This window comes from Leguminivora glycinivorella, chromosome 7 (assembly GCF_023078275.1).
Source record: "Leguminivora glycinivorella isolate SPB_JAAS2020 chromosome 7, LegGlyc_1.1, whole genome shotgun sequence".
NCBI lineage: Eukaryota > Metazoa > Arthropoda > Insecta > Lepidoptera > Tortricidae > Leguminivora > Leguminivora glycinivorella.
Genome location: NC_062977.1, coordinates 20,200,520 through 20,226,549, shown reverse-complemented (window position 1 = coordinate 20,226,549; position 26,030 = coordinate 20,200,520). Strand labels below are relative to the sequence as shown.

The 26,030-nt window shown below is 36.5% G+C and overlaps 1 protein-coding gene across 1 annotated transcript in view; it reads left to right on the top strand.

Annotated features, from left to right (window-relative positions):
• Positions 1-1,464: 1,464 nt before the first annotated feature.
• The window catches only part of LOC125228069, a 137,285-nt gene continuing 112,719 nt past the window's right edge, over positions 1,465-26,030 (top strand). Inside the window, exon 1 of the mRNA XM_048132517.1 lies at positions 1,465-1,483. The gene's annotated coding sequence lies outside the window, so the exon portion shown is untranslated. The remainder of the gene's footprint in view (positions 1,484-26,030) is intronic.

Here is a 26,030-nt window from a genome sequence, read left to right as displayed (position 1 = left end):
GACGATGCGATGAGACGCGACGGCGACGGTCGCGCGACCGTCGCCCACGCAAGACACGGCGTAATAGTGACACGTTGCAATTTTTTTTTAAATTGTAAATTTTTATTTCTAGTGCCAGTTTTATAAATAACATTTACTTTTTTATGTGAGAATACATATACGGAAATATAGTAAAAAAAACGAATGGATTAGTTTAAGAGGCAAAAATCAAATGTTTTGATATATTTTTTGACAAGACAATAAAATTAGTGTGTTGCTGCACACTGTTTTAGTTCCACTTTATTGCGTTCTCTATAATATTCTGTCGCACAATATATAGTATAATCGTAATTCAATAACTTTATAATATATTTTTATGAATGTTAATAACATTTGATGTAGGTTATTTTATTTCACAAATAAAATGCCTAATATCACTCACTGACGCAAATTTTGAATTCATCAAATCGAACGTCGAGTATATTAATATAAACATTTTTTTATGGAATTTAATTTTGAAACCAGACGGCCTTAGGTTATTTGCATTTGAACGCAGTTTTTTTTTTTTTTTTTTTTTTATAAATAGGCACTCTTGACCACAGACTAGCCAAAGGCAGACGTGCCGCCTACGATGGAAAGAGTCATCGCCCCCATGGATGCCTAAGTTCACTCTTGATTCGCAGTGTGTAATTTTTGCGATCTCTTTTCAGAATTAAATGATAACGAATAAACTTTATCTAGAATAACTTTATTCTGAATAAATTAAATAGTTTAAAACATCTGCAAGTGATGTTATTAATCTAAAATTAAAATAAATACTGTTTTGGATGAAGCTTGAACTGCTGGCCTCTAAATTACTATTCCAGAGATCACGTTGAGAGTCAGGAGTTACTCTTATACTTTTATATGTATTCTGAATAAATTAAAACTTATTACTTAATAGGCTGACATAACATAAACATATTATTTAATGACGTGAGTATCATGAAAAACAAGATAAAATATAATTATTTGATAAAACATTATTTTTCCCTTAACCAACGTTTCGACTAAAATGGAACGACATGCCAATAAAAACTAACCTATCAGCAAAATGTCAATATAATATTTATTATTGAAGCATAACTATTTGCAACTTTCTACATAGAAAATACGAAAAGACTTTTCCCCTAACCATCAATTTTCCTTAAATAGGCGCGAACTTGAGAAAAACTCAAACCGCAGAAGTCCCGGCGTGAATGCACAAGTAAAAATTATAATTATTAGAATGTCGAACTCTCATAGAAATAGAAGAAAATTCTAAATTCAAAAACAGAAAACATAGCTTGGGATACGAGTATAATGAATGAACCGCGATATCACACATAATGACCGTAGCGGATCAGTCGACTACGAACCGCGTAGCTTGCTACATGTCTCGTAGCGTAGCCTCGTAGCATTGAAGTTCACGACTGTTCACTTGTGCTCGAAACTGTGAAGTGAAAGTGTGTGATTATTTTATGTGGTAAGTGAGCAATGTTACCATTTTATAACTATGTTATTTATTTGTTTATAATTACAAATTTTGCCACTAAATAATATTCATAGAAATAGTAATTATTAGTTTTAATGATTGTTTACTCTTTGTTATAAAAATATGAAAATGGCAAAACGAAATAAAATGTTAAAATGAAAGCAAAAAAATCACGTTGGTTTTAAATGTAGAACATTAAGTACTTTCTAGAGAAATACTTTATGTTGATAACCAGTTTTAACTTTTATTTAGAACATAATTTAACGCTTTTTTAAACAAAATACAAAATGTCTGAATTTCAGAAAGTCAGTTTTTTAACTTCTAGGTATTTTCAATGCTATATCACCTTTATTTTTATTGGTTTTGTAGGAAACTAGTTAATTTTAAATAAAATATTTCGTTAAAATGCAGAAACGCGACTTCGCCACGCTATTTGATTACGGGTTGACGCGGGTAATAATAACAACCAGAAAACATATTGACTATGTTTATTAAAACTGTAACAAATTAGTTTTGGTTAGTTTTAGTCCATATTTAATATCGTACCGTACCCCAAGGCAAACCAAACCTGATCATTTTATTTGTTTCTCCGTTTTAAAACTCTCGGGTCTTTCGAGCCCGGTCATTTATAAGGCGTGCATGGGGATATAGATCCAATACGTAGAGGCCGTTTGGAGAGCTTTTTTATAATGTAGAACGCCTACTGGAACCCGTGAACCAGTTTCAGGGAAGCTTTTGTAGATAATATTAGGTATGTCTTTCCCATCACGGAACAATGGTGTTCCGGACCTTTGGGAGGCGTGCGCGGGGCCGAAGTCAACGCGTAGAGGCCCTTTCGAGACTTTAATGAAATGTAAGGGTGTACACCGAGCGGATGTTGCCCTTGCCCGTATCATGTATCCAATTTTATTTCCGGCAGACAGTGACTCGTCCCCACAAGATGGGCCCCCACAAAAAGCGACATCCAAGATTAGGTATTATTATTAAATCCACAAGATATGGGCGATGGGGTCGTTATATCCCTTCGTTACATCTAAAAGAATATAATACTTGGACGAGCGGTCGGTAGTGACCCTGCCTGCTACGCCGCGGTCCTGGGTTCGAATCCCGGTAAGTGCATTTATTTCTGTGATGGGCACAGATATTAAATTTGTTTCTGAGCCGTGGATGTTTTCTATGTATAAATTATAAGTATGTATTTATCTAATTAAGTATGTATATCATCGCCTAACGGGTGAAACAACAAGCTTTGCTTAGTTTTAGGCTGCCGGCTAGGTTGATCTGTGTAAGGTGTCCCTCAATATTTTTTCTTAAAACTACTACTTTTCGTACGACGTAGAGGGCGGCTAGCCTCTTTTAGTGGCATCGCGCTCTCACTTGTACGCTAGCGTCAAGGCCATTGGGTGTCGTCAGCGTCTTAAAGATGAGATCACGTCCGATATGTAAGAAAAAGACATTCTGCGCTGACCCCAAGTAATTGAGATATAGGGCAAGCCAACGATGATTAACAAAAATATAACCTAACCACAAAATTAAAATTAAAAAAAAACCGACATAGTGTACTGATTTCTTTCCGAGTCTTATTTCTTTCTAGTTCAACCTAATCCAAATTGACTGAGTATACTAGTTGAATTAAAAAAAAATATTTAGGAATACTAGTAGTCTGAAAGCAATTCGTTACCCAGAAAGTCCTAAAATGGACTGGACTCATTTATTTCCTACTCCTAGCAGCCATTTTGCGAAGCAATAAATTCAGGAAGATTTGTAACGAAATCCCACCTGAAAAAGCTCTCGAATTACTTTGTTTCAGGGAAATCGTGAGATTTACCTTATAATTATGGATGAGATTATTTTAAATTAAAATTTTTCCGATTGACACAGTTCTTTTTATTGAGCGACGGAAAACAATGTTACGTATATATTGAACTTGCTTTTAGATTTGTACTGTACTCCTTTGATATATTATATCAAAGGGAGGAGTTCTGTAATAAATAAAACAACTATTTCTCCGTACGGCATTATCCGACCTCACACACTTGGTGCCATGTTGACAGCAACTGAGTGTTGCCAGCACACCGCCATTTATTGGAATACCACAAGTTTATCGGGTAGCTTACTTTTGTTGTAAAGGCTGACCTTTGTCAAGAGGGCGCTGGTGGTAAGTGTTGTAAAAAGCGCTGGTGGCCTAGCGGTAAGAGCGTCCCGGCTTTCAATCCGGAGGTCGCAGCTTTGGAACCCGGCTCGTACCAATGAGTTTCACGAAATTAGACTTATATTGACCGGGATATAGACCATGATTACCATTTTAATTTTTGTCGAGCTCCCGAATTTCAAATTTCCCGGATGGCTTCAAACTATCAAATGTATGGAATCCAGTGATTTGTTTGTGTAAAAAACCGGTGAAGTCAGAATTGAACAAACGTAGTGACACTGTGAGTGTAGTGTGTTTGGACAGACCATCGAGTGAACGCAGCCGACACGCAAGAAGGAGGGTAGATCGCGCGCTGTCTACGCAACTTTGACATCCACCCGCCTTTTCAGTTTTCCGTGATCATGATGCAACTACGTCGAAATATCGGGAGCTCGACAAAAATCTAAAAGGTAATCACGGTCTATATCCCGGTCAATATAAGTCTGATTAATAGCCATGTTCTGAGCTTCAAAGGTTCTATTAGAGCCTGAGTGCATTTTGCGATGCAGCAAACGCATCGAAATTTTGTGCTTTGACAGGTTTCCATAGTAACTATTAAAGCTGAAAAATGATGAAAGCGACTCACTGAAGGTTCTATATGTGAAAGGTAATTTTTCATCAAAGTGCAAAAGCATTAGCAAGGACAAGGACCATATAATACCGGAACAGACAAAGCCCATACAAGAAAGCGTACCCCTGAAATATTAGGGGCTTTTTAGGCTTAAAACTAGATGGCGCTGTTTCGCAGCCTGGAAGTGACTAATATCATATTTTCCCCAAATATTTTGCGTGTTTTTATTTTTTAATCCCCGACGCAAAAACGACGGGGTGTTATAAGTTTGACGTGTCTGTCTGTCTGTCTATCCGTCTGTCTGTCTGTCTGTCTGTCTGTCTGTCTGTCTGTCTGTTTGTCTGTCTGTGTGTGTGTCTATCTGTGGCATCGTAGCTCCTGAACGGATGAACCGATTTCGATTTAGTTTTTTTTTGAAAGCTGTGTTATATAAGAACAAATGACATGCTTCTTTATTCTAATACCATGATATCACGTCAATACACATTTAAACAAAAAAAAAATTGTAGGCATCATCAGTGTAGTTTCATACAGGGCTTAAAAAAGCCGCCACCACATATGAAAACATACATTTTTTTTTAAACTACGTCGGTGTCAAACAAACGTACTTTCCGCCTGGTGGAAAGCAGTCACCGTCACCTAGGCGTCCTGTAACTCAAGGAGTGTCACGTGCTCGTTGCCAACCCATTAGAAACTGGGACACTCCCTTTTGCTGTGTTAAGTACACAGCAAAAAGGAGTTTACAAGTTCCAATGAGAGTTCGGGTTCCGATGACTCAAAGGACAATAGACGGAACAAATTAGTTCCGTAGATCCTTCTGTCACCAGCACACCACACCCTCGTTGAGCTCTGGCAGCCTTACGCGCCGGCAGGAACACAACAATATGAGTAGGGTCTAGTCCTATTTAGCTGCGGTCTTCTGTAAGGTACTGCCCCAGTTGGGCTCTGCTCTAGATTCGAGCGAGATGATATCCGCTATGCTGTGCCCTACCACACAAAGCGGAATATCATTCGCTATACCGTACCTCCTATAACATTCGATATGCCCTACCTCTTATAATTTACATATTTCATAAAAGTTCAAAATGTTTTGTACCTACCTATTATGAGTACATGTTGACATTATTATGACGCATTGAAGTGTACGTGTCAAGGTAAAAGTGTCGAGTGTCACTCAAACGGCACAACACGGAGGGGAACGGGCTGCTTTTGACAGCCCTGAAATTCACGTATCAACGCCATGAACACTTGTGAATACAGAGCGTTTAGTTGGTATTTTTTAGAGGGTATATTCTAAATTTACTCTGTAATTTTACAAACCGTGTTTTGAATATACTTAGGAACCCAAATAACTTTAACAGCGTATTCTTGGTCACATTTTAAGACAAAATGAAAAACTTTTCTAGATTTCGTCTAGTTTCAGAGTATTGCCAATTAAAAAAAAAAACATTTCCGTATTGTTACTCAGTACAAAAGGTCTTCTTAACGGCGCTGATGCGCAATTGTTGGAGCATAGTCTCACAGTCGCCATTGATAGATGTCAACATGAGACAAGAAAAACTTCAAAAAAATTTGGTTTTTTCAAAAAAAGAAATTAAGAAACTCATTTTAATTGCCAACTTTATGGATAACATTTACTTTTTATGTGAAAATACGTCCAAAAAAGTAAAAAAAAAAACATGCGGGTTCTTCGTGAGCACCTTGTATGTTAAGTTAACAAAGAGTACTATCCTACAGTATGGCCACTCCCGCTCCCCGCTGAAAGTGCCGCCCACCCCCTCTCGGTTACCTCACAGTTACCGCCTGTCAAAAACGCGAACAGTCGACCTGTCATATGTCACTCATACAAGCACAGTACGCGTTAACCTACACGAGCTTAGACTGTGTGCTAGGAACGCGCTTCTTTCATATATTGGATCGCCAGTATCCAAGGTGTGGTTAAGGTTAGCAGAAGATTGATTTTAATGTACAAAGGTAACGGATTAAATAACGCTTTCATAACTATCTTCTTCTTCTCTTCTTCACATCCTGTTACCCTCTGCTGGGGTGTAGGGCTCGAATCATATTTCTCCATTTACTCCGGTCTTGGGCAGTTTGGGTGACCTCCTCCCACCCCATGCCTAGCACCCTGAGCTCCTGCTGAACCGAACGACGCCAGGTCGATTTAGGGCGGCATGGTTTGCGCTTTCCGGGTACATTCCAGGTGAGGGCCATTTTGGATAGGTTTTTCAAAACTACAATAGTAAATGACTACTTACTCTCTTCTGTAACAGCTAAACAAAAAGAGATGTATATATGTCACCGTAGTTAAAAACCCGAACGGCACCGCCTTTGCTTTGTGGTACCGGGGAATCCTAACTTTTACCGATTCCCATTGGTAATAGTTATTTGTTACACACGGGTGCAAAGTTGTGTGGAATTGAAAAACGAGCAAGCGAAAGGAATCTATAGTTCGAGAATAGAATCCTGAACTTATGAGTTTTTCAATACACGAGAAGTAAAATACATTTGCACCCGTGTGTAACACAAAACTTTTCCCCTTACTTCAGCGAGGAAAGTACAACTCAAAAAACGCGTTTCTCACTGCTTTCAGTAGTACCACTGGTGGCAAATAATCTTCATCATTAGATTCACCCACTCTTTTAAAGCAGAACATTTGGCTATATTCAAGGCCAAATTACTTTATGTGGATAAGCTGGCAATTACTGATAAAACACGTGTGTCCGAGCTAGTGAGGGGAAAAATCTTTTACAAACATTTATTTATTTATTCGGTCGGTAAATGTTGTATTCTGGAATAAGTTTTACTGAAATTCCTTTCCGTCAAGCGGGCCGTATGCTTTTTTGAAATAGACGTGGTATACAAAATACGTACCATAACTCGGCCTTCAGTTTAAATCTTTGCCTTACTGTAGTTACATTGTAATTCCGATATACAGTTATTTAATAAAAGCATTCAATATTTACGATTAACTTTTAATCTTAAAGATCTACTAAAACGAATGACATACAAAAGCTACAATGAATGTTACCTTCTTGGTATTCAATTTTTACCTTTAGCAGTACAAATAATCTCTGTTCCTTTTTTCTATAAGTCTAACATTGCCTAGCACCCAGTACAAGCTTTGCTTAGTTTGGGGCTGGATTGATCTGTGTAAGGTGTCCCCCAATATTTTATTTATTTATTTATTTTGTACTATGAAATAATTTATACGAGCCACAGCCCTTCCAATTAATTCAATAAGCCGTTTAAATTAGTATACCTGCGTACGTAGCCAATATCGCATCGCTTACGCTTCAAAAATGTTTCTGTAGTAAATAACTATTTCCAGCAATAACCACCAATAACTGTATACACCGTGTTTCCGGTATCACTCAAAACCTTAGACACCCAAACTGATTTTTATTTTTTTAAACGTATCTAGATTATTCATTTTTTAATTTGATGATTATTATTATTTTTAATTGAATATTTAATTTTCTGTGCAGCTCTACTCGACTTTTAACTCTACATTCAATAAAATAATTGCTAGCTACCATCGTAAACCTTAAAACTGATTAATTGTGTACGTTACTGCAACGACATAAGGTTTACCAATAGACAGCTATGTCACTGTAAAGCACGTTAAACTGTGTCACAGTAAACTTCAAATTGGACAGGTAACGCAGTAAGCAAATTTAAACCTAACATCCAAAATGACAAAGTTGTAATTAGGTAAGAGTTCAATTTGTTATGACTTATGATAAACTTTAAAATTAAAGTGACGCACAACGTCAAACTCGTAGCGGAAAAAATAATCGTCCAAGTAACCAGCCAGTATTAATACCCCTAAATACTGAAAAAGGTATACAACCTCTAGCAATATGATATGCACAATGTTGTATTACGAATTTGTAGAATGGGCACGTAAACAATAACTAATAATACAAATTAAAACAAAAAATATTACCCCCATCAAGATATAGCTCAATCGATTCTACTCTCGATTCTGAACAAACGGTTTTCAGGTTTTTAGTGTTAAGTGAAACACGGTGTATATATTATTAATTTCTTCACCGCTGCCCAAGCGCGGATCCAGCTTCGTTCCCAGGGGGGGGGTCACGTGGTATAAATGCCCAGGCCCCAGGGGAGGTCACGTGGTCTATTTGTATGACCAACCTAGGCTCCAGGGGGGGTCATGACCCCCGTGACCCCCCCCTGGATCCGCGCATGCCGCTGCCACCATGTAGTAAATCAAACTCCGAGCTCAGATGACAACTGGATTATTAAAATAATAACGGGTAGATTTTACTTATTCTTAAACTACCTACAACAGTAGCTCTACCTATCGCTCTTCTGTTCTGTAGAGGCGCGACAGAGCCAGACTGCGTACGTATTTCGATCGCCACGTAGCGTCAAAGATTGTCACTTTGGCTTGGCCGGAAGTTGTTTATTATTTACCTTTATAATCTAAAAACGAAATTCTTGTCTCATTTTGTGCTCCCAAAGGCATTGGAGGTAAATATTTCTTCATTATATATGTAATTTGACAGATGACAGCCCACTAACCCTGAGTTAAGTGATTGGTGCAAGTGGGCCTAAGAGTTAATTTTATTATATTTAAGGGAAAAGGAAAAATCCATATTTCCAAAAGAAATACTAAACGGTCCGACACAGATTATTTATTGTTATTCAGATTCTCAAATTTCGTTACGATTGATTAAGTTTTGAAGAAGGAAACAGCCGATCCGCAATATCTCTTAACCGCAATGATGTTCTAAATGGACAACACTACTATTGTTCGGTGTACTCCTCAATGTAAGATCTTCTTATGAAGAATGAAGAACTCCAGGATAGTACTATTTTTCTTTTAATTAACTTAATAACTAGGTACAAGTAGTTTAGGTATTTTAATGAATCTATACAGATATATGTGTAGCCGCTTCGGCTGTAAGGTGCAGTCTAATGTAGGTACGCGGCGCGGGGAGCCGTGACGTATGTGTGTGACGTCATGTGTCGTCAACCGGTCTTCGAACGAGTACTTGGGTAAACGTATATAAGTTGTGTTGTGTGAACAACTATTTTTAACTAAAATAACCCAAATTGAGAGGGCTTTCCAGTTTAGCATTTTCATTCCTGTAGCGTCTAAAGTTTCATAACAATCGCGGCACGTCCTTGTATTAAATGAAATGAATTCTACATTTTATTATGCCAATTTCGCGCAAAAGTATAAATTTTATTCTCGTCTTAAAAAGAGATTGGTAATAATAGGGAATTCATAGACTTTTTATCACATTTGGACGGTTGTAGATTTCGACGTTTATGTGAATCGTAAAAGAAGTCATCCTTTTTGGTTGTGAAATAACTTGATACTTCTAACAAGGACCATATAATACGGGACAGATAAAGCCCATACAAAAAAAGCGTACCCCGAAATGTATGCGCCTTTCAGGCTTAAAACTAGATGGCTGTTTCGCAGCAGGGGGCCGATTTTTGAGTCTCACTGTCACTAAAATACCGGTTGAAAACGGTGAATTGCCTATTATTTTCAGTGACAATTTTCTGAATTCGATCGCCGTGAAACTCAAAAATCCCCGGCCCCCTGGAAGTGCCCAAAATAATATTTTTCCCAAATATTTTTGAGTGTTTTTATTTATTATAAGAACAACTGATATGCTTCTTCTCGTGATATGTCGTCATCAGTGTAGTAGTTATGATAGCTTTATAGTAGCATGAAGATTGTAAATCCTATATAAATTATCCTTCCTTCTACCAAGGACGACATATACCGGGACTGGTTATCCCATACAAAAAAGTGTACCTTAGATGGCGCTGTTTCACAGCCAGGAAGTGGCAAAAATCATATTTTCAATAATTTTGCGTGTTTTTAATTTATTTTAAGAACAAATAACATATTATTTCTTTATTTTAATATCAGAATATTAATTCAATAAACATTTTAAAAAATTGTAGGGTGTCATCAGTTAGGTACGTATACTTACGATAGTATTTGCAAATTCATTTAGTCTAGAAATCTCATAGCTTTATCTCCTACTACCCACTACAGTAACAGCTATTATGTATAATGCTTACGCTTCGCTTGGCCGATCTTGGTCCCAAATCTAATAATAATACTATCTCTCCGAAGTAAACAAACTATTAATAGACAATTATTGTGTAATCTTGTCTACTCCCCAAAACGTTTCGTTTAGTAAACAAGTAAGTTTTCACTATATTCATTGCTATTTAAACCGTCGTGCTGAGATTTGCAACAAAACGAAATAATACAATGAAAATGTTTCACAAAAATGTGTCGTATTTTCACACAATTCACATGCGTCTTCTATTCACTTATTCTTAGACAGAGACCAGCTTGAAATAAGGAATGATAACCTGGGAAATGTCTCACGAGTTACATATTTGTGGGTTTTTAATACTCCTGTGTTTTTTTTTTGTTTTCCGTTAAATTCAGAAACCACCTTTAGTTAACTATAACTTTTAGTTAAATTCAAAAAACTTTTTTTTTCATCAATACATAGTACATTATAAGTTAATTATTAATTGTGGTAGACCTTTAAAAATAGCGTTAAAGTTACTGTGAAGTATCGAATGGCACAAGTCATAAATGCAGCCTCCTGCAGCTTATCTGCTACATCATGGGTTGCCACGGATGTGTTCGTTTTTATAATAAATTATTGTAGTCTTTGCAGTACTTAACTATAATAAAGTTTGTAAGTCTATAAGTGATAACTGGTCTCTGTCTTAGTATTGTGTTTTATCTGTGCAGACGTTCGTTGTTCGTCTTAACGGCATACTTAGCAGAAACTATCCAGAACAACTTTGGCAACATGGTTCCAAGTTGAAGCAACTTCATGGGGGGGGGGTTAGTTAATTGCAATAACGGATAAGCACTGATTGACTAGCAATTTATCTATTCGATAATTAGCAAATTAATCTTCTAAATAAACACTTAATGCATAAACACTTTTCAAACAAGTAAATTTCATTATTTGTATAAAGACCGGTCTGGCGCAGTCGGTAGTGACTCTGCCTGCTACGCCGCCGTCGCGGTCCTGGGTTCGAATCCCGGTAAGAGCATTTATTTGTGTGATGAGCACAGATATTTGTTGTTATATATATCGTTATCTGAGTACCCACAACACAAGCCTTCTTGAGCTTACCGTGGGCCTCAGTCAATATGTGTAAGAATCCTCCAATCCAGAAGTCCTATAATATTTATTTATTTATTGTATAACGAAAACACTGCAAAAAGACTAATAACGGAAACGTCAAGTTTACAATTCTCTGGGATACTATTTACTCTACGGGTAAATATATGTATTGCAAAAGGCCCTTTTGCAAAACCGCTGTTTGGTCAATCTCGTAGTTTTCAATACCGACATTTGTTTTAGCCCCGAATGTTGATGTTATCCTATCCGACGTTAGTTAGTTTCCTTTGTTTTGTGAACGGACAAATTATTTGAAATGGAGACTTGTTCTATAGGTATGCTGATAAAAGTGTTTATAACATGTCACGAACGAAGTCAAAGCAATAAAAAAAAACATAATTATATTATAATATAATACAGGGTGTTTCAATGAACGTAACACAAAATAAGTGATTGCGGCTCTATTAACAACGAAAAACATAATACACGTATTTAGGTTTTAAAATTCTACGAAATTAAATTTTGCTACTTAAAAAATAAAATTCTTGAAGTATGTAATGGTCACTCATTGTTACTTCGCGTCATGTCATACGAAACCTAGTTAAATTTTGGTTTTTACACAGATATTGTGTGACGTAAAATTGAAAATCCTCTGATGACGTTGGCAGCGTTTATTTACAAATTATCGGTAATACATAATTTTATCGACATTTCCAATCACTAGTAATTGTCTTTGATCATATTTTGACGTTTCGTTTGTTTACATGATAGGACAAGTAAAGATGAACCGACTGTACGTTCATTGAAACACCCTGTGTGTAATAAATTGCCGCAATATGTGGTTGAAGCGTCTAGTGCGTCGAACTTTAAGTATCGCTTAAAAATTGGCTGGTCGAGCACCCGTTCTACACTTATGACGAATTTTTATTACCTAATTAGAAAAATATTATTGTACATTTTTAATGTGAATATTGCCTAACTTTTTGTAATCTCAATCTTCTGTCTATTTATTTTCTAAAGTATTATTGTTGTATAAATATTGTTTTTTTTTTTTAAACCAAATCTTGACGTGTAAAATGGCTTTACAAATAAATGAGTATGAGTATGAGTATGACTCCGTAAGACAAAAAACTTTAAGAAAATACGTACCGATTTCTTATCTCTTATTCAAACCACCGTTAAAAGATTTACACACTGTACATCAAGTAAAGAATATAGATCAAATTGTCGAAACTGACGTTCAAATGATTGAATCCTGTGTCGAGATATGGCACTGAATGTAACTTCACATTTTACTTTGATAATTATTCTCTCTGTATACTCGATTCTCTTTGGTTCAAGCAAAGAGGATCGAGTATTATAGAGAGTTACTGACGAAGTAAAATGTGTAATCACAGTGCATAGATTGCCATCTTTTGACACAGGCTTAAATCTTTTGAATCCCAGTTTTGACAATTTGGCCCATATTCTTAGCTTGATATGTGTTAAAATGTCAAATATTAATATTAGCGCCACCTAACTGAACGTTCCTCAAAGGTGTAATGCCATCTAGGCCACCGTACTTTTTTCTGTATGGTACTAAGGTACGTTTTCTTCTTAGACTTTATTCTGTCTATAAGGAGTTATAATATGTCTTTGGTTCAAGCAAGAATTTGATGACTCGTCAGTAGGCTTTTGCAACTGAGATATCGTAACATTTTTTTTTAGTTTTTTAGTCGGTTTTCTTTAGTTTTAGTGACATTTTAATTTTATAGTTTAAACCAAGTATGATTTATATAGGATTTACAATCTTTATACTAAGAATCGTAACTCATTTTTTAGCGCCACCTACTAAATATTATAACAGATAATGCCTACTTTCTTTTTTCAAAATATGTATTGACGTGATATCGTGATATTAAAATAAAGAAATATGTTATTTGTTTTTATAAAAAAAATATAAACACGCAAAAATATTTGGGGAAAATATGATTTTGGCCACTTCCAGGCTGCGAAACAGCGCCATCTAGTTTTAAGCCTAAAAAGCCCAAACATTTCAGGGGTACTCTTTTTTGTTGGGCTTTTTTCAGTCCCGTAATATAGTTCTTGGTTTAAGCATTGTATTAACTGTAGGACGGCAACAACATAAAATAATTAGGTATAGATTCAATTTTATCTCATTTAGGACCAAACATATTTTAGGAAAACGATATTATGTCGTAACTAGGTCTTTCAAAGTAAATTAGTTCTTTAGAGAACCGAAACTTGATTAAAATAAAGGTCACTAGGTCCTTGTGTCCATTGTCTTCAAATTCGAATGAGCTTTAACGATTTTAATGGCATTTCAACACGACAAAGGACATGGAAAGTACTTCATTCTAAGAAAATACGCTTATATTATGCATTACTTGGTATTCACTCTGCTTGCGAAATTCCTGGGTATATTTGTGTCATGGATACAGCTTTGTACCTTAACTTGGTTGTTTTATATATATATATACGCGTATTTATGTATTTATCTGAACATACACCTGCCGTGTGTGTGGACGAGGGATCTTCTCTCGAATTGGGATATACAGCCACGAACGCAAATGTCGCCCATTTAGACTGTACGAGGTACGGCTGTGCAAAATTGTATGTAACCTCAACAGCCCGCAATGTAACTAAAATCGCATAGATGCAAAGGCCTATTATTATGTATTTATCTCTACAAGTAGGTATGTATATTGTCGCCTATTGCCCATAGTAAATAAGCTATGCTTAGTTTGAGGCAATTGTGTACCATATTTATTTCATTTAGTCGTGAATACCTGTTTATTTCCCTTGCATGTCTGTCTGTCTGTTTGTCTGTTCGTGCCTGTCTGTGGCATCGTAGCTCCCGAACGATGGACCGATTTAGACTCAGGTTTTTTGTTTGAAAGCTGAATTAGTCGGGAGTGTTCTTATCCGTTTTGATGAAATCGGTATACTGTAGGGGTTTTTTCCAAATTCAAATTTTGTGGTTAGGTTATTATTAAGTAGGTTATAATTCGCCACATCGAATGAAAATGAATGTAGTAAACCTAACGATTCCATTTAACCAAATAGCTTTTAGAACTCAGCAATAGTGAACTGAAGCGGAAAGTAGGTGGAATGACCCGAAAGTTGCAATCTCTCGGTCATTAAGGAAAGTACTTGAAAACTAATGGCACGTAGTTTATTCAGTGTAATTTGGCTTTAATTATGATAGTTGAGGGTAATTTCATCTATTACCATAGTATGGTTTTAAAAGGCACAGATGAAAGACTTTTTTGCAAACAAGCATACTTTATGATTAACATGTGCTCACTCAGTTCTCACAAACTACCAACGAAAACAGTGAATATATTCATTTAACATATAATATTTATATACTAACATTTAGTAAAAAATAAACTTTTTAACAAAAAATAAAACCGCCTTCAAAAATAAGCGCGTTACAAAACACGGAGAAACTAAAAAGCCAAAAATAATAAACCTTTCAATTCAGATTTCTTATCGTATTGCAATAAGCTAAACATCCAAATTATAAACAAATCAATTATTTTTGTAGTCGGTACCAGACCTGTTCGTCGCCTTGCTATTGCCTGTTTGACCCACCCAACCATACACAGGCTGGTACCGACTCCAAAAATAATTGAATTGTTTATAATTTGGATGTTTAGCTTATTGCAATACGATAAGAAATCTGAATTGAAAGGTTTATTATTTTTGGCTTTTTAGTTTCTCCGTGTTTTGTAACGCGCTTATTTTTGAAGGCGGTTTTATTTTTTGTTAAAAAGTTTATTTATTTGTTGATTTTTAGTGGTTCCTAGTGATATTATATGTATCAGTCCGAATACATGTACAGTAGTGAAAGAATTATCCTTTAACTCCTAACCATTGAGGAGTTGACCTTCCATTATCAGCTCAGTTGATTTTTAGTGGTTCCTAGTGATATTATATGTATCAGTCCGAATACATGTACAGTAGTGAAATAATTATCCTTAAACTCCTAACCATTGAGGAGTTGACCTTCCATCATCAGCTCAGCCACATAAAATTATTACCATCAGACGTAAATACTGGTGTACCTTTGAAAAATATACTAAAAACATTACATGTGCCTATAACATTTGAAGAGTTCCCTCGATTTCTCCAGGATCCCATCATCAGACCCTGACTTGGTGCCAATGGGACCATCTCGGGGTTATACCGGTTCGATCAAAAAAAAAATTTTGAAAATCGGTCCACGATTCTCGGAGATATCGAGTAACATACATACAAAAAAATAATAAAAAAAAAAACATTCAGTCGAATTGAGAACCTCCTCCTTTTTTGAAGTCGGTTAAAAATAGGCCAACCTACCTCTATAAATATTAGATCACCTAGTGACGTATTAAATTTTTTACAAATAGTTTCTTATGCTCACTCAATCCACACACTTTTGAAAAGCCGAATTTTGATGAAAAACATAAGATTTAGACCGCTATTATATGTGTATAGTTTAGTAAAAGTGAAATGGGAATTTGTAAAATACAAAACGAACCACTAACGTGTCAGGTTTTTTTATAATAAATTTTTGTAAGTGCTCACTCAGTCCACACGTTTTGAGAAAGTTAAAAATGTAAATATCTTACGATTTGTAGCACCTAAGACACTCGAAAGTACTTCAACATTTAGTAAAAATTTTTACTAAATATCCACCATCTAATATTTTATATTCGTTGTCTGGTTTTAAAGATATTCAGACATAACTTTTCTCATACAAATGTATCAAGTAGGGTGACTACACTATGTCGGCTCCTGATTTTCCCCACCTTCCCATTGTCATATTGAGATTGGGGAGTTTCGTTCGTTCAATTTTGATAATATTAAACTAATACCATATTAATTATCCATCTGCAAACTGTTTTTAGGTTATGTTCTTGGCCTAGTGATGATGTGTATTGTGTAATTTTTATCGACGTCAGGATAATAACCATATCGACATGCATGCATTAAAAAGGACATGAATGATAATTGGTAAGAAACAAAGAATATAATACTTCACTAGTAAGAAACCAGAACCTGGTAATCTAATCGCGCTAACAGATGAGCGTACCGGATTTGTAAGTGGGAGCGAGAAATAGTTATTCTTTTCTCGCTCCCACTTACAAATCCGGTGAACTATTATCAAAATTGAACGAAACTTCCCAATCTCAATATGACAATGGGAAGGTGGGGAAAATCAGGAGCCGACATAGTGTGGTCACCCTACTTGATACATTTGTATGAGAAAAGTTATGTCTGAATATCTTTAAAACCAGACAACGAATATAAAATATTACATGGTGGATATTTAGTAAAAATTTTTACTAAATGTTGAAGTACTTTCGAGTGTCTTAGGTGCTACAAATCGTAAGATATTTACATTTTTAACTTTCTCAAAACGTGTGGACTGAGTGAGCACTTACAAAAATTTATTATAAAAAAACCTGACACGTTAGTGGTTTGTTTTGTATTTTACAAATTCCCATTTCACTTTTACTAAACTATACACATATAATAGCGGTCTAAATCTTATGTTTTTCATCAAAATTCGGCTTTTCAAAAGTGTGTGGATTGAGTGAGCATAAGAAACTATTTGTAAAAAATTTAATACGTCACTAGGTGATCTAATATTTATAGAGGTAGGTTGGCCTATTTTTTACTAAATGTTAGTATATAAATATTATATGTTAAATGAATATATTCACTGTTTTCGTTGGTAGTTTGTGAGAACTGAGTGAGCACATGTTAATGGCTGTATCTTTTGATTTATCTTTTTACAAATTTAATATAGTAGTAGTAGTAAAACACTTTATTGTACCAGAAATTATTTGTTGCATATAAATTAATATAATCCCCATTTATAATATACGTATGTATGTATCACCTAATTGTATGCGCAATATGCCGTCCCGCACTCCTCGCTGGCTCCACAGAATACCAGCGCCGTTGGCAACGCCTAGTCGTGCCCAAGTCGTGCCAACTGCATTGCTGAGTGGAGACCATTTCAGCTTCACATATTCTTTTCATTTGTTTGTATTGCTTCTTCTAGATTTTATAATTGTTTCTTTGTACTTTATTTGTTCTTATGTAATGCAATGATGTGTGTTGCCTGAATAAACATTATTCTATTCTATTATATTCTAATATTAACACCTATTTGACATTTTAACACATATCAAGCTAAGAATATGGACCAAATTGTCTAAACTGAGCTTCAAAAGTTTTAAGCCTGTGTCGAGAGATGGCAGTCTATGCACTGTGATTACACATTTTGCTTTGACAGTAACTCTCTATAATATTCGATTCTCTTTGCTGTTACTTACCGGCAGCACACGTCGGACACTGGCGATCAAATATATGAAAGACCTGCGCTTTCCTAGCACACAGTCTAAGCTCGTGTAGGTGAACGCGTACCATGCTTGTATGGGTGAGATAGACATGTAGACTGGTTTTTGGCAGGTAACCGAGAGCGGGTGAGCGGCACTTTCAGCGGGGGATAAAATTTTTGGTCATATTTTTGCATTTTTCCCGAAAACATCAGCTTGAAGATAAACTTTTTAATTTTGTCACGTAGTAGGTAAATATAAGGTTAACACTTTATAAATAAACGTAAGTACCAAAAACCAAAGTAGCACACAAAACACAGCGTGTGAATTCCATACGGGCGTATAATGGATCCGGTTATAGTAAATGATCATACGAATCGTTTAGGATAATCATTTTGTTAAAACATTTTATTAATTAAGAGTAATTAATTTTTTTAATCCGGCGAAGCAACAATGTACACCGTCCAACTTAATTTGCTCTCTCTCTCTCTCTCTGCATCCTGTTACCCTCTGCTGCCAGCGTATCATGCTTCCAATTTTATCACTTCTCCACGTGGATAAGACATCTGTCACTCTCACACTGACATACTTGCCAAAGCGTGACAGATGTCTTATCCACGTGGATAAGTGATAAAATTGGAAGCATGATACGCCGGCTGGGGTGTAGCTTAATTTGACATGACATAAACGTCATGTCGTAATGACGTTTATGTAGGTACACTTACGCTAATTGATGTGGACATAATACATTGCGTGCTGAATTATTATGTATGAAAAAATATGATCTATTAAAAAAACATGTAGTTAAGTCTCCTTAGGTCCGATACTAATCGTTATTAAGATATTCGCCCGTATGAAATACACACGCTGTATAATACATATCGTGCAGAATCAGCTCGAGAGGGATGGCCCGGAAGCCAGTCTAATATGTCATTTCTATTTCACACGCTTTACTATAAATAAAGGCCGTAACACACGCGTCGCACTTTTTTAGTAGGTATACTCTGTCAAACAAGTCTGTCAGTAAATAAGAACTAAGAAAACTTTAGGTATCCTTTTCTCTAGGACCCTAAAGAAAAGGATCCATATAGTTTTCTTTGTTCTTATTTACTGACAGACTTGTTTGACAGAGTTTATGCTTACAGTCGCATTTTTTTTAGATATGAAATATTTATAATATAACGCCATAATTATTATGGGTACTTTTGCACCAGAAACGATAAGGAGCGGGGTTTTATAGTTAGTTTATTTGTAAATATTTATTTCAAGTTACTTTTAATTAAATTGTATTATTTGTCTGTATATTGTAGGTAAATAAATAAATCCAGTTTTCAGTGTATGGCCTTATTTCTCATTTTATTTTATTTTACTTTATTAGGTACACAAAACAGATTTCGTACAAAAACTTAATTACAATTTAATCTTATGCTAAGTGGCTTAATACTAGCACGAGTTCCAAAACAAGTGTACTCTGTATGTTTTTGTTTTACATATTTTAAGTCAGTCAGTATAGCTAATACCATATAAGGGAGCTTACAGGGCTTACACAGGGTTATTACCTTACATTAGAGATGGGCCGAATATTCGGTAAATATTCGGTATTCGGCATATTCGGCAAGTTTTTCAATGTTTGTATTCGGCCGAATAATTCGGTTGCATTGCCGAATATTTACCGAATAAACCAAGTAAATAACTAATGAAGATCTTACGTATTGCATTGGATAATAAGCTCCTATTTCAGTAGCTTTCTAAGGAACTACTAAAAATGCGTCAAAATATGAACACAATTGTTTTGTAATAAAGTAAAAAAACCGTAGTTTAAGAGTTGAGAAGAGTTCAGAGTTGTTTTAACTAAGTTTTAGTTATCCACTAAATCGTAAGAACATAGTTGTAGTATTATAACCATTATCAATTATTTCATAGTTTTAATCTTAACATTCTCTTTAATTATATGGCGTAACCGAATATTCGGCCGAATGTTCGGTTCGGTAAGAGCTGAACCGAATGTTCGGCCGAATATTCGTATTCGGCAAAGTCCATACTAGGCCCATCTCTACCTTACATCAATGACCTGATCCTTCATTCTGGCATTTTCAATAAAGGCGACAAAATTAAATTGTAAAACAAACATACATAAAAATAAGGTTTATGTAGTTTGATTATACGTACCTATTATGTATTATAATTTAGTATTTAAAAATCTGTACTGTACTAATTCAATTAGATTTTATTTAAAGTATTTAAAAAATAGTACCTACGGCAGACTTTGGGATTAGTTGGCAAAGCGGACCCCAGGCTCCCATGAGCCGTGGCAAATGCCGGGATAACGCAAGGAGGATAATAAAAAAAAATATTACAGGACATTCTTACACAGATTGACTGAGGCCCACGGTAAGCTCAAGAAGGCTTGTGTTGTGGGTACTCAGACAACGATATATATAATATACAAATACTTATATACATAGAAAACATCCATGACTCAGGAACAAATATCTGTGCTCATCACACAAATAAATGCCCTTACCGGGATTCGAACCCGGGACCGCGGCGCAGCAGGCAGGGTCACTACCGACTGCGCCAGACCGGTCGTCGAAGGATGATGATGATTTAAAAATATATTACCAGATCAGGCTGGCTAGCCGAATGGCACAATCGCTCACGAAACGCTCACGAAACGAAGCGCTAGTAGATATTTATCTCTATCGCGCTTGCGTATTGGCGCGACAGAGCCAGCGGCGTATCGCTTTCGTTTGGCGTCGGAGAAATGCCATTCGGCTACGGGGCCAGGCTTTATCACGGTAAAACTTAAAAACATTGTCAAGTGACTGTCATGTTTTTACATTTAGTTACTTCCATCTTCTTACTGTTTGAAATATTTTACATTGCTAATTGCTCAAATTAGTGATGTGCAAATTGCGGAATCTTTCCAAAAAAATCTTAAATTTCTTGAAAAATTCACGAAATTTCACGAAAAATAAAGGGAATTTAAATTTATGAAATGGAAAGTTTCCATCCATACAATTGTCCATACAAAGTATGGAAAGTTTTCGAAGTTTTCCTATGTGAAAATTTCAGAATTTTGGAAACTTTCCGTCGGCACATCAGTAGCTCAAATTAGTGAAAAAACAAACATAAACTCATGAAATACGGACAAGTTTAAGAGTTTCACTTCAAAAATTGGCATATTTTTGACATATTCCTGGCATCAGTCTAGCATTTTTGAAATGAAACTTCTAATCTTCCAACTGACAGCGCGTAACACTCAATCAGTGTTACGTTGCGTTAAATGCCGCTCACTCAGCGCGTAACATTCAGTCAATGTAACGTTGCGCAACTCAGTCACTCATTCATTCATTCACTCAGTCAGTGACAGAATGGTTTTGAATTGTGGAATGGTTGGTTCAGTTGGTTGGAAATGTGTGTGTTATATTTAGATCGAGTGCAAATGCAAAATGAATTTATATTTGTTTTTTCAATAATTTGAGCAAATAGCAATGTAAACTATTTAAAACAGTAAAAATATGGACGTAACTAAACGCAAAACATAATGGTCACTTGACAAAATGTTTTTTTTTTTTTTTTTTTCAAATTCGAGTTGTCAACAATAAGCGTTAAACGTTTAACGCTGTCTGTTGGAAGTTGAATAGAAGTTTCATTTCAAAAACTCACAATCTATTTAAAAATGGCCACTGACGTGTGCACCAAGCCTAATGTATCCGCCATTGTCACGCGTCCAAATACGAGTAAGCCATTTGTTTCCCGTATCTCGCACGAATGACGGACGGCCCTACAATATACCTAAGGGCGTAATAAGACCTTTTTAAGAACTAAGAGCCCAGAGTGGCCAGACCTACCTCATCTTCTCAAGGATGAAACTTTGGGATAATGTATAATGTAGAGTTTGTATCGACGTTTAATGTCTGCATATTTGAAGTGAAGTTTGAAGATTCGGCCCGTCGGCCATTTTTTTCTATAAGGTTTTTTTTAAACACTAACATTCCTTAAATTATCAAGGCTGATTTTTATATATGTGTTAGAAAATACTGCTAGGAATTGATAGTCATCATTTCCTAACCATTTGCGCCGGCCGTAGCTTGAAAAATTGGGGTAAGTTAGGGACTTTCAAGCGTCTGGTAAAAGTTACGGCCGGCGAAAATGGACAGGAAGTGATGATTATCACATCATTACAGTCTTTTCTATTATACATATATAAAAATCAGACTTGAGAATTTAAGGAAAGTTAGTGTTTTTAAAAAATACCTTACCCTATATGCAAACATTAAAAGTCGATACGAACTCTACATTATCCCAAAGTTTCATCCTTGAGAAAATGAGGAAGATCTGGTGGCTCTGGGCTCTTAGTCAATAACCTTGTATAGAATGGATAGGTATCGGAAAAAATATAGACGGAAGATTTTAAGCAAGCTCTAAATAACCTTAAATATATCATGCGTCATCGGGTTGTAAGGTCAGATGGCAGTCACTTTCGTAAAACTAGAATCTTGGGATTAGTTGTCAAAGCGGACCCCAGGCTCCCATGAGCTGACAAATGCTGGGATAATGCAAGAAGGACGATGAATGATGATGCCATTCGTCATCCTGTACGCTCTCAAATACCACTTACTGAAAGAGACAGATGCAGCTATTCTAAAAAGTATCGATGGAACCGAGCGTTACTTTTTTTTATTTAGAAATTATGAAAAACAGTAATTTGTAGATTTTGATAGCTACTCTACTTGATCTTCAATCAGTGCCGCTTTTTCTCAATATTATATGATTTTTAAGACCTAGGCGAACTTTGCCAGGGGCCAGGCCCCGTAGCCGAATGGCATTTCTCCGACGCCAAACGAAAGCGATACGCCGCTGGCTCTGTCGCGCCAATACGCAAGCGCGATAGAGATAGATATCTACTAGCGCTTCGTTTCGTGAGCGTTTCGTGAGCGATTGTGCCATTCGGCTAGCCACCCTGGTCAGAAGTACTCGAAACCGACGAGCGTGTATGAGAAACGTTATGAAAGTGTGTGAAGCGAAAGTGGTTTGTCAGGATCGTAGTAAATGGAAATCCGTGATCTCTGCCTACCCCTCTGGGAAACAGGCGTGATTGTATGTATGTATGTATGTATATGATTTTTGGTGGCCATCTGGCTATGAGTGATAAATTAATGTCATAATAATATTGATGTAAGGTAAGGGTATTCTCAGAATTTTGGGTCCCCCCGATTAGCGTAAGTCGTTAACAAAAATTATCTCGCTGTTAGTTTTGCGACGACAATTAAGCATAAAATTTGTCTAAAAATTTACTTTTTTCACATCCTGAATGTAGATTATCGCTTAAAATTTGTGTAACTAACACAAAAACAATATTGCTCGTAATCTAAAGGGTTAGTCAGTACCGTCTTAATTTTAATGTTGGAATTGTAATTTTTGCATATTGTTATGTGACCCTAATAAATAGATTTTATATCTAAAGATGGTGCCACAATGACATCAAATACCAGCGATCTAGGGTTTATACCATCTACGGCAATATGACCTTTTATAAGAACGTTTCCTAAGCTCGTATGGCCTTGTATAGCAATTTCCCATGGGCATAAATAAACATACGAAAAAAGCAGCGTAGAAAGGATTTCGTGAACGTAAAAACATTTAAAAACCAAACAATAACTTTTTTCCTCATATCTAGTCCTATTTTGTTATGAATGAATGAATGAAATATTTATTTGTATCAAACAAGCGTATTATGTTAGTAAAATAATTAAATGAGATCTCTCTAGACACTGTTGACACAAGAAAGACAATGTTTTTAAACATCCTAATCGGTAATTGCATTATAGGGGATGGTTAATTAGAAAATAAATTAAAATATATTTTTAAACGTACCCCTGGGTGGCCGAGCGGAAACAGGCATCTTCCGCGTTTGCAGAGTACGCTGGTTCGATTCCAGCCTCAGGCACTGGATGCCTTGGTCACTTTTTCTTTCATAGGCGTTCTTTCCTGGGCCATTTTTTTCAAAGTTGTCTACCCCACTTTTTTTGTAATATGGGTATTTTTATAACCACATAAAAATTTCCAAATCTAAAAAAGTGAGGTGGACAACTTTGAAAAAAAAAAATGGCCCTCCTATGTGTGTTCTTTCATTTCGGTTTTAAATTATAAGTCCCATTAAAATATCAAGTTCCTCATTATTTACCATTCTTCTTTGATAAGCTCTTTCATCTTAATTAACACACATTGTACTTAACACAGCAAAAGGGAGTGTACAAGTTTCTAATGGGGTGGCAACGCGCATGTGACACTGTTTGAGTTGCAGGCGTCCATAGGTTACGGTGACCGCTTTACATCAGGCGGACCGTATACTTGTTTGCCACCGACGTTGTATAAAAAAAAAAAAAATTAAAAAACGGTAAAGCTAGATTTATATTGTGATCTCATTAACACGATCTGACCGGATCTTGTTATTTGAAAAACAGTCCGATTTCACGAAACGGCGTCTCAAAGTAATTATGACTAATTGTTTCGGAACAAAAGAAAAAAATAAATTGAATCGTAATCCAAGCGCCCGACAGAAAGATTTACATTTTTATTCAACATTACAAACAATCTTTAATGAGTCCGGGTGGAATTTCTGAAAAACAACTTTAAGGTACCTAGATGTAATTTGGGGAAAAAATAAGAAATGTTTTCCAATTCGAGGTCGGGATCTTGAACCCTAGCATGTCACACAATTTCTCTGATCATGATCATCCTCCTTCTGTCTCCCTGCATTTGCAACGGCTCATGGGAGCCTGGGGTCCGCTTTGACAACTAATCCCAAGATACGATAGCGAATGCCATCTGACCTTCCAAACCGAAGGGTAAACCTAGACCTTATTGGAATTAGCCCGGTTTCCTCACGATGTTTTCCTTCACCGAAAAGCGACTGGCAAATATCAAATGACATTCCGCTCATAAATTCCGAAAAACTCATTGATGCTAGCCGGGGTTTGAACCCGCGACCTCCGGAACGAAAGTCGCACGCGTAGGTACTTACCGCTAGGTTACCAGCGCTTCTGATATTTTATTTAAAGGGTTTATAGAGTAACCATGAAAACTGAAATCGAAAACAGGAGTGGAATTTCCGGCGGTTATATTTTTTCGAGCTCGCATAACCCAGCAACCTTCAAATCAAGAGTGAACAGGCCCCGTAGCCGAATGGCATTTCTCCGACGCCAAACGAAAGCGATACGCCGCTGGCTCTGTCGCGCCAATACGCAAGCGCGATAGAGATAGATATCTACTAGCGCTTCGTTTCGTGAGCGTTTCGTGAGCGATTGTGCCATTCGGCTAGCCACCCAGGCATCTTCTGGGCGAGCTCACTCCATCGCAGGCCACGTCTTCGACTTTGGATAATCTGTGGCAAAGAGTAAGCCCATCATCCTCCTCCTTACGTTATCCCGGCATTTGCCACGGCTCATGGAAGCCTAGGGTCTGCTTTTGAAAACTAATACCAAGATTTGGCGTAGGCACTAGTTTTTACGAAAGCGACTGCCATCTGACCTTCCAACCTGAACATAATTTGATAGTACTCACCCTTTAGGCCCTTTTTAACCCCCGACGCAAAAACGATGGGGGTGTTATAAGTTTGACGTGTCTGCCTGTCTGTCTGTCTGTTTGTCTGTCTGTCTGTCTGTGTGTGTGTCTGTCTGTGGCATCGTAGCTCCCGAACGGATGAACTGATTTAGATTTTTTTTTGGCTAAAAAGCCGAGTTAGTCGGCAGTGTTCTTAGATATGTTTCATGAAAATCGGTCTACTATGTCGCGGTCGGGGGTTTTTTCAAAATTTTAATTTTGACTGGCCCATCTTGTTTTTTTTATACCACGTCGGTGGCAAACAGGTATACGGCCCGCCTGATGGAAAGCGGTCACCGTAACCTATGGACGCCCGCAACTCAAGGGGTGTCACGTGCGCGTTGCCGACCCATTAGAAACTGTCCTTTCATTTAAGTGCCGGCGAATATTTCTTTACAACTACTTCATTTAAAATGCAAATTATAAAACAGCACTTTAATCTATCTAATAGTCACATTGGCAACCGCTGAATCCACCATCCATCAGTATGCTATGTTTTACCCAATGCGGCGACAAGAATGGCCTGCTTCCAATTTTTTATTCCCGCATTGTAAACCTGCAATAGGGATTGCAATCCGGTCCGGCGGATCCGGTGATCTGGCCGGATCCGGCACTTTTTAGAAGCTACCGAATCCTTTAAAAATAATAACCTATTATACAAGGCACGTCATGCGTTTTAAAGGAC